The 12,998-nt window shown below is 49.7% G+C and overlaps 1 protein-coding gene across 3 annotated transcripts in view; it reads left to right on the top strand.

Moving 5' to 3' along the window:
• Positions 1 to 12,998, top strand: part of Dnmt3a (DNA methyltransferase 3 alpha) — a 137,214-nt gene that overhangs the window by 15,931 nt on the left and 108,285 nt on the right. The window contains exon 1 of one of the 3 annotated variants that reach the window (XM_026785968.1): positions 11,813 to 12,564. The exons of 1 other annotated variant lie outside the window; for it this stretch is intronic. The gene's annotated coding sequence lies outside the window, so the exon portion shown is untranslated. Of the gene's footprint in view, positions 1 to 11,812; positions 12,565 to 12,761; positions 12,918 to 12,998 lie in introns of those variants that run through there. One more of the 3 variants, XM_026785969.1, reaches the window with a different exon arrangement.

Here is a 12,998-nt window from a genome sequence, read left to right on the forward strand (position 1 = left end):
AGAGAGAGAGAGAGAGAGAGAGAGAGAGAGAGAGAGAGAGAGAGAGAGAGATCATGGTGGAGGAGAGAAAGGCAGAGGAATGCCACCTGAGAAGTGGGAGGAAGTCTGTCATGTTAGCTAGGATTTAGAGAACTCCTAAATCAGAGGCAGGCACCAGGAAGTACAGGAGGCTACATCTCCCTGTGGATGTGACACCTGCTTTGAAAACTCCAGGGGGCCTGCTTGGCCAAGGGAGGAAGTCACAGAGTCCCTGCTTAGGGTTGCCTGAGAAGAGAGATCATATCAGTCATGGCCCCAAGAGATCCACTCAGCAGGGGCTCGGTAGAATGAAGTAAGCCACACCCAAAGGCTATTGGGAGTAGTCCTGGGATCCAGAGGCCTCACCCCTGAAGTATTCAAGTTAGCCCTGGTAGAACCAGCAGAAATCCCAAGATCCAAGACCCCCACGCACCCCCACACCTTCACTTCTTGGGCCAGAGGCTCCAAGCCTCCAGACTGGCCTGTTTTATGGAGCCCACCAAGGCAGGCACTAGGAAGTACAGGAGGCTACAAATTCCTGGTCTGATGTCCAGCTCTGGTGTTACCTAGCAACCAGCCTGGGTTTTCCTCCAGATCTTGTGTCACCTCTCACCTCTTCCTGGCTGCCTCTCTCCCCAGGGCTCCAGGCACCTTAGCTCCTGGTTTCTGGTTCTGCGGAATGAAGACTTAGTTTCCAGTGAGGCCCTGGTGCCTGAGGCAGTCAGCGTTTCCAGGTGCTGCTGGGATTCGAAGTGCCTGGAACACCAGGAGGAGGAACAGCAAGGAGAGGCTGGCTTAGACCTGCCAGAGAGGGACAGGGGCCTTCTGGAACCCTTTGGTTATCCCCTGTAGGAATAGGATACGGCAGCAAGCTCAGGTCTGGTCCTGGCTCTGTAACTGCCCTGCAACCAAGAACTCCCTGGGCCATAGTAGCCTCTTCCCTAGAACGGACATTTGCTGTTTAATGTTTTACTCTTGGCTTTTTGTGGGGCCCACCATCCAGCTCCCAGATAAACCACACACAGAGGCTTATTAGTTATGAATGCCCAGCCTTAGTTTGGCTTGCTTCTTCCCAGTTTTTCTTAATTTAAATTATCCCAACTACCTTTTGCCTCTGGGCTTTTATCTTTCTCTATTTATACCTTTCTTTCCTTCTTACTCCTTGGCTGGCTGTGGAGCTGGGTGGCTGACCCTGATGTCCTCCTCCCCTCCTTCTCTCATCGCTCCTTTTTCCTTAGGTCGCCTTCTATTTATCCTCTGTCTGCCAACCCCGCCTCTCCTTGCTCCTGCCTTGCTATTGGTCATTCATTGCTTTATTAGATCATCAGCTGTTTTAGACAGGCAAACCTGTCTAAAAACCACAGCTTCACAGAGTTAAACAAATGCAGCATAAACAAAAGTCACACACCTAAAAATCATATTCCCCAACAGACATACAGTTGCTAGCCCACCTTCCTGCCCGCCTGCCCGCCTGCCTGCCTGTCCACCTGCCTGCCACTGTGACAAGGGTGTAACCAGAGCTCCTCATCCTCCTGGCCCCCTAGGAGATGAGACAGAAAGAACATGGGTTGCCATGAATCATGGTGGGGTTGGTAGCATATGTGGAGGGCTGGCTACATGTCAAGCCCAATCCCAGGCACTAGGCACTCTCATTTAATCCTAAGAGCCCTAACTAGGCAAGGCCATCACTGCCCATAGCAACATTAAGATCACTAAAACTAGTGAAGTCCTCCAGAGAATGCATGTCGGCCCAAAGCAGAGGTTCTCAACCTGTGGGTCACGACCCCATTGTGGGTTGTATATTGGGTATTTGTTATGATTCATAACAGTAGCAAAATTACAGTTATGAGCTAGGCAGTGGTGGTGCCCGTCTTTAATCCCAGCACTCAGGAGGCAGAGACAGATCTCTGTGAGTTTGAGGCCAGCCTGGTGTACAGAGTGAGTTCTAAGACAGCTAGGGCTACACAAAGAAACCCTGTCTCAAAAAAAAAAATTACAGTTATGAATTAGAAAGGAAAATAATTTTATAGTTGGGGTCACCACAACATGAGGAAGGGTATTAAAAGGTCACAGCATTAGGAAGGTTGAGAACCACTGATCTAAGGTAAGGTACACCCTTGGACAAAATTCCCCTGAAGAACTCTCAGGTGGAGAAAAGGACCTTGCTAGAAATCTAGCCTGAGTTTGTTATTCTTTCCAGCTTCTGTGTGGCTTGGGAAAAATTGGTTACCTTCTCTGGGCTTTCATGCCCACATTACTTGACTTCCATAGCTCAGGTTCCTTCCTTCAAAGCCAATTGCTGAGGGTCTCAGTACCCCACTCTCTCCTTTTCTGGGCTGAGGACCCCATGACGACAGATATCTCCGGTTCTCCTCCCCACCCCAAGGAAGGTCTGTTGATGCATAGTCTGTGTCCTCATCCCAAAGTCAAGCATGGTTTATGCTGGTAGTCCCAGCACTTGGGAGGCTGAGTATGGCCACAAGTTCAAGGTTAACCTGGAAAATCTAGTGAGTTTCCAAGGCCAAGCAGGCCTATAGAATGGGATTCTGTCTCAAAACAAAACAGTGCCCCTCAGCGTCAATCCCCCTGCAGGTGACCTGACATCTTCACACTTTTCAGCAATTAGGGGCACCATTCTGCCTGCTCTGTGCCCCTTGTCCCAAAGGAAACTTCCCAAACTGCTGCACTTCTTGCACCCAGTATGTGAGTTAAGCTTTTGTGATTACTATCCCTGCTGCATGCCTCCCCAAAGGTCTGTCCAGGCCCCCAGTCCTGTCTCTGAATGTTCAGTGGGGGTTCCTCTGGGGTGCCATTTCCTGATGGGAAGCCCTCTGTGCCATCCTCTCAGCCCCTCCCCATCTCTGTCTGTCCCATTCATGACCCAGGAGCTGGACAGGCTTGGCAAGCACTTTGTCACTGAGCCCCGCCCTCAACCCCACAGTGAGGGGCTTTTATTCCTGGCTCTAGGGGTTGGGGGTGGGGTAGGAAAAGAACTTGGATGATGAAATTGGGGTCCTCTGGAGACCCTGAGTATGCCTGTGTCTCTCTGAGGTGCTGGGATAGCTATGTATTACCCTTGCTCCCTCTCCTCTGTCTTTTGTCCCCCGTACTCTTCAGATGCCATCTCGTCCCCAGTAGATGGCTCTGGGTAGCCTGAGATCACATGCAGACACAGGTCTCTTCTTCCAGCAGTGGGCAGCTCCCAAGATGGCTCTCTGGTCTTCAGATCCTGCATCATGCTCCCCTTCCACTGCCTTTTGCTTGGTTTTTTGAGATAGGGTTTCTCTGCGTATGTAGCCTTGGCTGTCCTAGAATTTGCTAGTAGACCAGGCTGGCCTTGGACTCACAGAGATACATCTGTCTCTGCCTCCCGAGTGCTGGGATCAAAGAGATGTGTCACCACTGCCCGGTGGTGCCCTCCCTTTTGAGTGATGTGTTTCTGACAGAGGCACAAAGCAAAGCTTCCAAGATTTGGTTATGAAAGTTTCTCTCGGGGCTGGAGAGATGGCTCAGTGGTTAAGAACATTGCCTGTTCTTCCAAAGGTCCTGAGTTCAATTCCCAGCAACCACATGGTGGCTCACAACCATCTGTAATGAGGTCTGGCTCCCTCTTCTGGCCTGCAGGAATACACACAGACAGAATATTGTATACATAATAAATAAATAAATATTAAAAAAAAGAAAGAAAGTTTCTCTCTCATTCGCTGCACCCTCCCTCTGGCTCTTACCTGCTTCCAAATGTAGGTTAAGCCCACTGCCATTTTGGGATCCCTCTGTGAAGAAGCCAACATGGCAAGGAAATACACCAGGGGAGGCCACTGGCCAACAGCCATTATCAGAATGAAGCCCCCATCCAATAATGGGGAGACTCAGGCTTGTCCTTTCCCAATAGTCCTGGAGAGAGTGGCAGCCAGACAGCTTGATGGTAGCCTGAGAGAGACCCTGAGCCAGACGACCCACCAAGCCCCTCCTAGATTTACGACACACTGAACCTGTGAAAGAGAAGGATGCAAACCTCTGCGATCAAGTTAGGTCATCAAGCAGTCTAGATGATGGCCTTCTCCTCGGCTAACTGACGGCCTTGTTAATAGTGAGGTTTCCGGTCCTTGCTCTTGCCACTCCCTTCTCCACTGCCAGTCAGCCATCTCTTCCTGCCCCTAAACTGAGATCTCCCTGGTGTCCCCGGTCTCCACACTCTCCTAAGCATTGCCCACCCATAGCCGTGGATGATCCCCAAATGATCCCCCCACCTCACCACTAGACTCAGCTCCACTCCTCTGGCTCCTGAATGGATATTTTATCTGGATGTTACTCTAGCAACCCAAGTCAGTCTCATCACTCACTGCCTTGCATCATCTGGGTACCTGCTTTCTATCAGTACTAGAGCTTTCCTAGGAATGGGGTCTACAGCCTCCTGCCGTTCTCCAGGGCTCTCTTCACGACCCATTTAAGTCTCTAGCCCTGGTTTTTAAGACGTCTTATACCGATGAATCCAAAGACCCCGTATTTCCTATGGAGCCTCCTCGGTCTCTTTCCCGCCTTCAGCCCCATTCCGCTCTAGCAGACGGATCAGGGTTTGAAAACCAATTCCACGTGCTCTCCCTCAAAGTTCTCACGAGTCTGCCTGCTTCCCCGACCTCAGATCTCTACCCCGAAGAACTGTTAACACTAGGGAGCAGTTAAAAGCTGCCAGCGCTCCAGATGTTTGCCTACGGGCAAATGTTGGAGATGACACATCTGCCTATGGCCTACTACTCATCAGCAGAAAAAGATGAGTTAGTGACATACCTCAGTCCAGTGAACACCCAGGGAATTTGGCAGCTAGGAAAAAGCCAATCTTACAAACTTGCTTACTGCCCGACTCCGGAGACCTCGACAGCAGCACTAAAGTGACAAACTTCAGTAAGTGTGGAACGGATTGGCAGCTGTCCAGATCAAGAGGGACAGGAGGGGGCTCTAAGGGGCAGCCTTAGCGACAGAGATGTTTGTTTCAGCATCATGGTCTTGGCTGAGATAGCTGTTAGATGCTCTGAGACGTCATCACTGAGAGAACTTAGGCTATGAGGACATGGGACCTATGTATAGCACTTCTTACAATGGCATGTCAATCTAAAATTATCTCAAGCCCAAAAAAAGGTTAGGAATTTTTTTTTTTAGCGGGAGGCAGTTTATATGTAGCAAGTTCCAGGACAGCCAAGCACCAGGGCTACATGGTAAAGTGAGAAAGAGGCAGGCAGATCTCTGTGAGTTCAAGGCCAGCCTGGTGTACATATCAAGTTTCAGGGCAGCCAAGGCTACATAGTGCGACCCTGTCTTAAAAAAGTGGCTTGGAGATGCTCCATGTCAGGCTGGAGAGATAGTTTAGTGGTTAAACACTGACTGCTCTTCCAGAGGACCCGGTTCAATTCCCAGCATCAACATGGCAGCTCACAGCTGTCTATAATCCCAGTTCCTGAGAGCCACGGCAAAAACACAAATGTACATAAGATAAAAATAAATATTTTTTTTTTTTAAAAAATGGCTTGGGTTACATAGAATTCAATTTACAACTTAGAGGCACACGGAATCCTAAAACAATGTGGAAAAAAGACGAAAGAATCCAGTGTGGTGTGGTGCTAATGTACCAGCTCGTGGGAGGTTGAGGCAGGAAGATCATAGGTTAAGGCTACCCGAGGTTACATGTGGAGAGTCTGTTTGAAAATACAAAATACACAATAAAAATGAATGTGAATTGAATGAGAAAACTCAACACTGCTCCTTACCCACTCCATGGTTCGTATCTAAAAACCAATGCCGCCCCTTTACTCTGTCAGGAAGGCGGGCACCTGCAGAAAGCAAGCAGACAGAGGACCGCCTGCCTTGCTCACTGACTCAGCTTCTGGGCACACATGGAATAAGGTTGAGTCCAGAGGGTCGTAGGTCCTTCCTTCTGCCCTCAGAGAAGCTGTAGGAAGGATCAGGGAACTCAAAAAAAGGAAGGGGATGAATGGGGCTAGGGAAGGTCTTCAAGACAGAGTGTCCAAGCTTAGGGACTGAGTGACCACAAAGAGGAAGTCAAGGAGAGTGACCTCTGTCCTGTGGCCATGTCCTGCTCTGTCTCCTTGATATTCTCTGTACCCCCAAGCCTTTGGTGTGTGTTGTGAGTGCATACGTTGTATGTGTGTTTTGTGTACTGTGTATGTGTGTTTTGTGGTGTGTGTGTGTGTGTGTGTGTGTGTGTGTACTAACGCCCAGCACATCAGTCCCAACCAGAGACACCGTCATCCCGCGAAGGTCACATCTTGCTTCAGCACCACATTCCAGCTCCCAGGGAAACGACTGCTCTGAATGGTATTTAAACTTGCAGGCCAAGACCATCTTTCCAGGTCCTCTGGCAAGGTGTCAGACAAGACACAGAGGTGCAGGGGTCACTGTCAGGGACTGGGGTGTGCTTCAGGGTGGAGGCTTGCCAGCCTGCGTGAGGACTTGAGGTCATCCCTAATTTTAAAGACGTTTTGTGGTTCTGTATCAAACTCAAGGAAGAGCAGCCAGGCAGGGTGGTGAGTAACAGTATCCGGGTACCTGGGAAGTAGAGTAGGGGTGTTGGAGGTCAAAGTTATTCTCAGTTACACAGTGAGCTCAAGGCCAGCCTGTGCTGTAGGAGACCCTGTACCCAAACCTCATCAGCTGTGTGTGGTGGCACATGCCTTTAATCTCAGGAGGCCGAGACAGGTGGATCTCTATGAGTTTGAGGCCAGCCTGATCTATATAGTAAGTTCTAGACCCTGTGTCAAACAAAAACAAAACAAAAATCCACAAAATATCAACAAGAAAGAATGAAAAAAGAGATTCCTCAGTTACAGAGACCATGAAAAGCAAGGTAAAAGAAAGGAAAAAATGGCCCAAAGACACGACCCCAGTGGTTCTCAATCTTCCTAATGCCACGACTCTTTAATATAGTTCCTTCTGTTGTGGTGACCCCCAACCATAAAATTATCTCATTGTTACTTCTTAACTATAACTTTGCTACTACTATGAATCATAATGTAAATATCTGTTTGTTTGTTTGTTTGTTTTTTGTTTTTCGAGACAGGGTTTCTCTGTGGCTTTGGAGCCTGTCCTGGAACTAGCTCTGTAGACCAGGCTGGTCTCGAACTCACAGAGATCCGCCTGCCTCTGCCTCCCGAGTGCTGGGATTAAAGGCGTGTGCCACCATCGCCTAATGTAAATATCTGATAAGCAGGATATTTGATCGCAAGCCTCGTGAAAGGGTCAGTCAACCCCAAGGGGGTCACAAATCACATGCTGAGAACCACTGACATCCCTAGTTAGTGACTAACTGATCATTCTTGGTTTCTGAATGTCAGTGGACTCTGAACATATGAAAAGTCCAGATTTCTTGTAGTGTAAGAAATGCAAAATAAAATGAGCAGTGAGAGCCCCTGCCGCCTACTCCAAGGGGGAAATGCCCCCAGTTATGAATATTTTAGCATGTTCAGTCCTCAGTCCAGGAGCCTTGAAGCCCATATGCCCCTGGGGGAGAGGCAAAGTGCTGTAATCTCCCGAATTTTGTTGATCTGTGCTGCAGAACAGTTGCAGACTCATAAAGGCAGCTGCAGTACGGCAGTTAGCCCTTCCCTTGACCAGTGTGAGACGTGCTCAGCCCTCTGACATTTTAGTGGATATTGCTCACAGATTGTACATTTTCTCTCATGGCTTCGGTACAACCAGCAAAGTTAGGAAAGTAGCATCAACCAGTTCCTACTACCTAATCCTTAGACCTCATTCAGACTCACCCAAGTGTTCTAACAGGGTTTATTTATATTTATTTAGTTATATTTTTATTTTGAGACAGGATAGCTTTACATACCCCTGGTTGTACTGGAACTCACTGTGTAGACCAGGTTGGCTCCAAACTCACAGAGGTCTTCCTGCCTTTACATTTTGAGTGCTGGGATTAAAGGCATGCAGCACATTTATTTATTGACTTCACTATTTATTTATCTCTGTGCCGGTGCGAGTACACACATACCACGGTGCACACCAGAAAGGGGACCACTCTGTCCACCACAGGCTCTGGGAATCAAACTCGGTCATCAAGCTTGTGTGACAAGTGACTTTGAACCTGCTAACCCATCCTGTGGGCCCTTCTTTGAGACAGGGTGTCTCACTCTGAAGCCAGGATGGCTTTAAGTTTGTGAAGTCGCTCCTACTTCGGCCTCCCCAGGGCTGGGATTACAGGTGTAAGCCACTGTTACATAGCACAAAGATGCAAGCAAGGCCTTTTGCTTCCATGTGTCTAGTCTCCTTCAATATTGTAGAATTTTTTCCCTTTTTGTATTGCTGGCAATCAGATGAAAGGCCTCCTACATGCTAGGCAAGCCCTCCATCACCAAGCTACGCTCTCAGCTCTTCAGTCTTTCTTTGGCTTCCATGGCCTTGACTTTCATGAAAAACGCAGTTAGTTGATGTATAGGAAGGCCCTCATTTAGAACTTGTCTGATGTCATCTGTAGGTTCGATTCGGGGCCTGAAATGGTGGCTCACACCTATCTCTCAGTGCTGTGAGATAGAGGCCAAAGAACCAGGAATTCAAGGCTAGTCTCAGCTATGCACTAAGTTCAAGGACAGCCTGGGCTACAAGAAACAATGCCTGTCGTCTCCACGGCTTGTTTGGTATAGAGCCATTGGGTTGGAATGGTTCTGCTTTGGTGGCCTCACAGAGAGGGTGACAGTAGAAAGAAAAAGTAAAAATGTGACTCAGACTTTGAGGCTTGGGGTGGGTGACAGTTACTAAAAGACCTGGAGTTTTGTGTCCTGAAGACAGTGGGAGATTTCAGGAAGTTCTACTGGGATCCAGAACTGGGAGAATTCAAACCCAGGATGGGTATGTTTTTCAAGGCTAGGTGGACTTTGCTTCAAGTGGGACCTGGTCGTACATGCCTGCAATCCCAGGACTGAGGAAATAGAGGCATGAGGACCAGCCTCAGTCACAGAGTGGCCCTGTTTCAAATGCCCTCCCCAATAAAAAAGTGTAGGAGGGAAAGATGGGTGTCCAAGCAGTGCAAAGAAGCTGGCGTGATGGCGGAGTCAGGGTGAGCTCCCACCCCGGAGTTGCATCTCAACCCTGCATGTACCTGTCCCTGAGTCCCCATCCTTGGGCTTTCCAGGTCCCTGTGTTGAATTTGGCTGAGATGTCATTTCTTGCAGTGGAGAGTTGGGGCCAGCATAGAACTCTCCCTGTAAGGCGGGCAGAAGTGTGACCGTTTGGGGCAGATGAGGAGCCAGCATCCATAATGATCCAAGATGGCTGTCTGGTTGGTGGGACTTGAGCATAATTGGAACGGTGAGTGCCTGGGGGGTGGGCTGGGGTGACATCACCGAGCATGGAGGCTGGTGAACATAGTCTGTAGGTCAGGGAGTTGAGTGGGAAGGCATGGGCTATTGGAGGAGATGAAGGAGAAGACAGACACAGAGTTGATAGGGTGGGTAGGCTGGGGTAGCCCTACGATTGTGTCCCTCTCCCAGTCAGCAGATGAAGACAGAGTTTTCAATTACAGTCCCCTTGTAGAGAATGTCAGGGGATCATGTTGCCAGTGAGAGGGTCCAAAAAGCCCCCATGATGATCTCTTTGACTATCTAAAACAAACAAACAGACAAACAAACAGGGATTCATATAGCTCGGGCTGGTCTCAAATCTGATGACTTTGAATTTATCACCCTCCAGCTTCCTCCTCTGCTAGAGTTAGAGGTGTGTGCCACCACACCTGTTTCTGGGGCGCTGGGAATGGAAGTCACTTTACTTACCGAGTTATGTCCTCAGCCTAATGTGTCTGGTCTTTGAGGCCCTCTGTAGCTTTTGATGCCCAGATCTCTAGTTGAAGGGAACTGTATGTCTGGTTTTACCCATCAAATGACATGCCCATTGAGAGGGTGACATCCCCTGGGTGCTTCCCCTTAGACGGTGGCTCTGTCGGTCAGAGCCCCTGGATATTCCATAGGTACCACTCCCAACCTACCCTGCCTACCCACTAATGACACATGACACTTGCAATGACTTTACACTGGTTTTATTGCAGTCGAATACACATAACACAAACGCCGCCATTTTTTTGGTGTATTAGCGCATCCCACACCGCCGATCTCTGGAAGGCTTTCATATTTAAGATTGAGGCTCTAGCAGTTGAACACTTGTTTGCCATTCTCCACATCCAGGCCCAGGTAGCCAGGATTCTATTTTGCCTGCACAGATTTGACTATTCTAGGTACCTCGTATAAATAGAACCATGCGACATTTGTGTCTGTGACTGGTTTATCTCACTCAGTGTGATGTCTTTAACATCAGTGTGATGATCCATGTGGCAACACAGGCCAGAACTTTCTCTTCAAGCCTCAGAACTATCCCATTTTCTATACATTATGATTATCCATTCATCTATCTGTGCATGGACATTCAGGTTGCTCCCATTTTGTGGCTACTGCAAATAGTTATGAACACTGGTACACAAATACTACCAGCCTCTAGTTTCAATCCTGTTTGAAACGAGTCTCCCTATATAGCTCTGGCTACCCTAGAATTCACTATGTAGAACGGGCTGACTTCTAATTGCCAGCCATTCTCCTGCCTCTGCCTCTAGAGTGTTGGGATTAATGACATGCGCTAGCACACCTGGGTTGCTTTCAATTCCTTTGGCTATACACCTAATGGTGGGATTTCAGAGTCACATGGAAATGCTGCATTCAACTTTTTGAGAAGTCACCAAATTGTCACCAAACTTGTGGTTTTAAGCCACTGAAATTTGGGGGTTTGTGGTATTATAGGGATAGTCTTTGCTATTGGGATTGACGCTGCATCTCAGCCTAGAATGTCTATGACCAAAGCAAGGGGTGTAGAAGCCTGTATTCACTGCTGTTCTGTTGTGGCCAGTACAACAGAATCAGCCTAAGAGAGGAAACGTGTACCTCGGCTCACTGTTTCTGGGGGTTTAGCCCATGCACACGGACCAACTGTGAGGTTGAACACATGGTAGCAGGTGCAGGTGGTAGAGGAGGCTGCCGGCCTCATAGCAGCCCAGAAACAGGACAAGGACCAGATAGCAGCCAGGGCAAGATAGAGCTTCTCAGGAAATATCCTCAGCGGCATGCTTCCTTCAGCTAGGCCCTACCTCCTGCAGGTTACCTCCAAAAAGGCAGAGGCAGGTGGATCTCCTTGTGTTTGAAGTCAGCCTGGTCTACATAGTGAGTTCTAGGACAGTCAGAGCTACATGTTTCAAACATAACCAAACAAAAAAACCCAAACCACCTGAAGAGGACCAACCCTTTAATGTACAAGCCTTTATGCGGGACACTTCATATTCAAACTATAATAGAGCCTATTTGAGCTGAACCCCGAGGATCATTCAGCATTGATGTACTACCTCTCTGTACTGAAGACATCCATGGGTGTCTAGAATCAACAGTGGAGCCCATGAATTCTCACTGGTCAGCAACGCCCTAATGTGGGCCTCGTGAAGCTAGCAACAAAGACATCCAAGGTCACGTGCTTTTATGACTCCCAGTGACATCACCATCAGCACTGAATACAGACTTCCATTTAGCCCTCTTGGTCAATGTTGGCGTCTTGGGGGCCACTGTGATGTGCCAACCTGAGTCAAATGAACCTTGCCTTAACTCTTGCTCTGCCACTTCCCCAATCTGACAGGCTTTTAAAAAAGATCATGTTTATGGATGGTTTCCCTGCATCTACGACTGCGCACCATGTGGCACGCAGTGCCATCAGAAGCAAGGCGTTGGGTCCCCTGAACTAGAACTGGGGATACAGACAGTTGTGAGCTGCAGTCTGGATGCTGAGAATTAAACCCAGGTCCTCTGGAAGAGCAACGAGTGCTCCAGCCTCAGGATGGGCTTTTCATTCGTGGTACTGAAGACTGAACCTAGGACCTGGTGATTACCAGGCAAATTCTCTACCAGCAAGTTTCACCCTGAGTCTTCACTGGAAAATTGGGACAATACAAGTCACTTGACGAGGTGGCATGGACAAGGGAAACGTGTCATGTCTGGTGGCTGCTCCTTGGCGGTAGTGCCATGAAACTCTTGATGAAGTTGAGTCCTTTCTCTTAAATTAAATAGCTTTGTTTTAGTTAAGCTGGGAGCACCGTTTGGAGGGGCTGTGGATTTGGATTTGGACGCAGGGTGTGTTGTTTGGGGACTTGCTTCAGCATTGAAATAAGTGTGACAATGGGTGTGGGAGGCGCAGCCCAGGACACTGGGGCACAGCAGAAGGTCCGGACTGATGAGGCTGTCCAGTGGCGGGAGGGAGGAGCTAGCCGAGGAGGCTGGGAGTCAGGAGATCCAGCGCTAAGCTCCAGTGATGGTAGCTGGAGATGTGAGCACTACAGAGCCGGAACCCTGAGAGCACCCCCTCCTTGAGGGATCCAGGTCTAGTGCAGATCTGCAGAGAATCTGGCAGCTGGAAGGGGCCTCCAATGTCATTTAGTTCAACCTCTCACCTCTTCCGATCTTTCCAGAGCCCACCTGAGGGCACCCAAGTCTTCTTGGACACATCAAGGTACGGGAAGCTCACTCCCTTCTAGGCAGCCCACCCCACGACGGTGCTCGAGCACCTAAGGTGGCCTCGAGGCGCCAGGCTCTCCGACCTTGGCCGTGTGCAGCCGTCTGGCCACCGCGGCACCTGGCTGGGGGTGGCGACGCTGCTGGGCCGGCGCTGCTGTCCCCAGCCCCAGTGCTGAGGCGCGCAGAGCGCAGTGGGCTCTGGTGGAGGTCGGGAGAACTGCAGGGCGAAGGCCGCCGGGGGCTCCGCGGGCGGCGGGGGGAGGCACTTGACACCGGCCCGGGAGAGGAGGGGCCGCTGTCCCTGCGGCCAGTGCTGGATGCGGGGACCCAGCGCAGAAGCTGCGCCAGGTAGAGGGGCGCCGCGCGGTGGGGAGGCTGAGGCCAGGGGGCGACCCGAGGGGCACCGGGCGGCCGGGAGCTCAGCCCCGG

This window comes from Microtus ochrogaster, linkage group LG3, assembly GCF_000317375.1.
Source record: "Microtus ochrogaster isolate Prairie Vole_2 linkage group LG3, MicOch1.0, whole genome shotgun sequence".
Taxonomy (NCBI): domain Eukaryota; kingdom Metazoa; phylum Chordata; class Mammalia; order Rodentia; family Cricetidae; genus Microtus; species Microtus ochrogaster.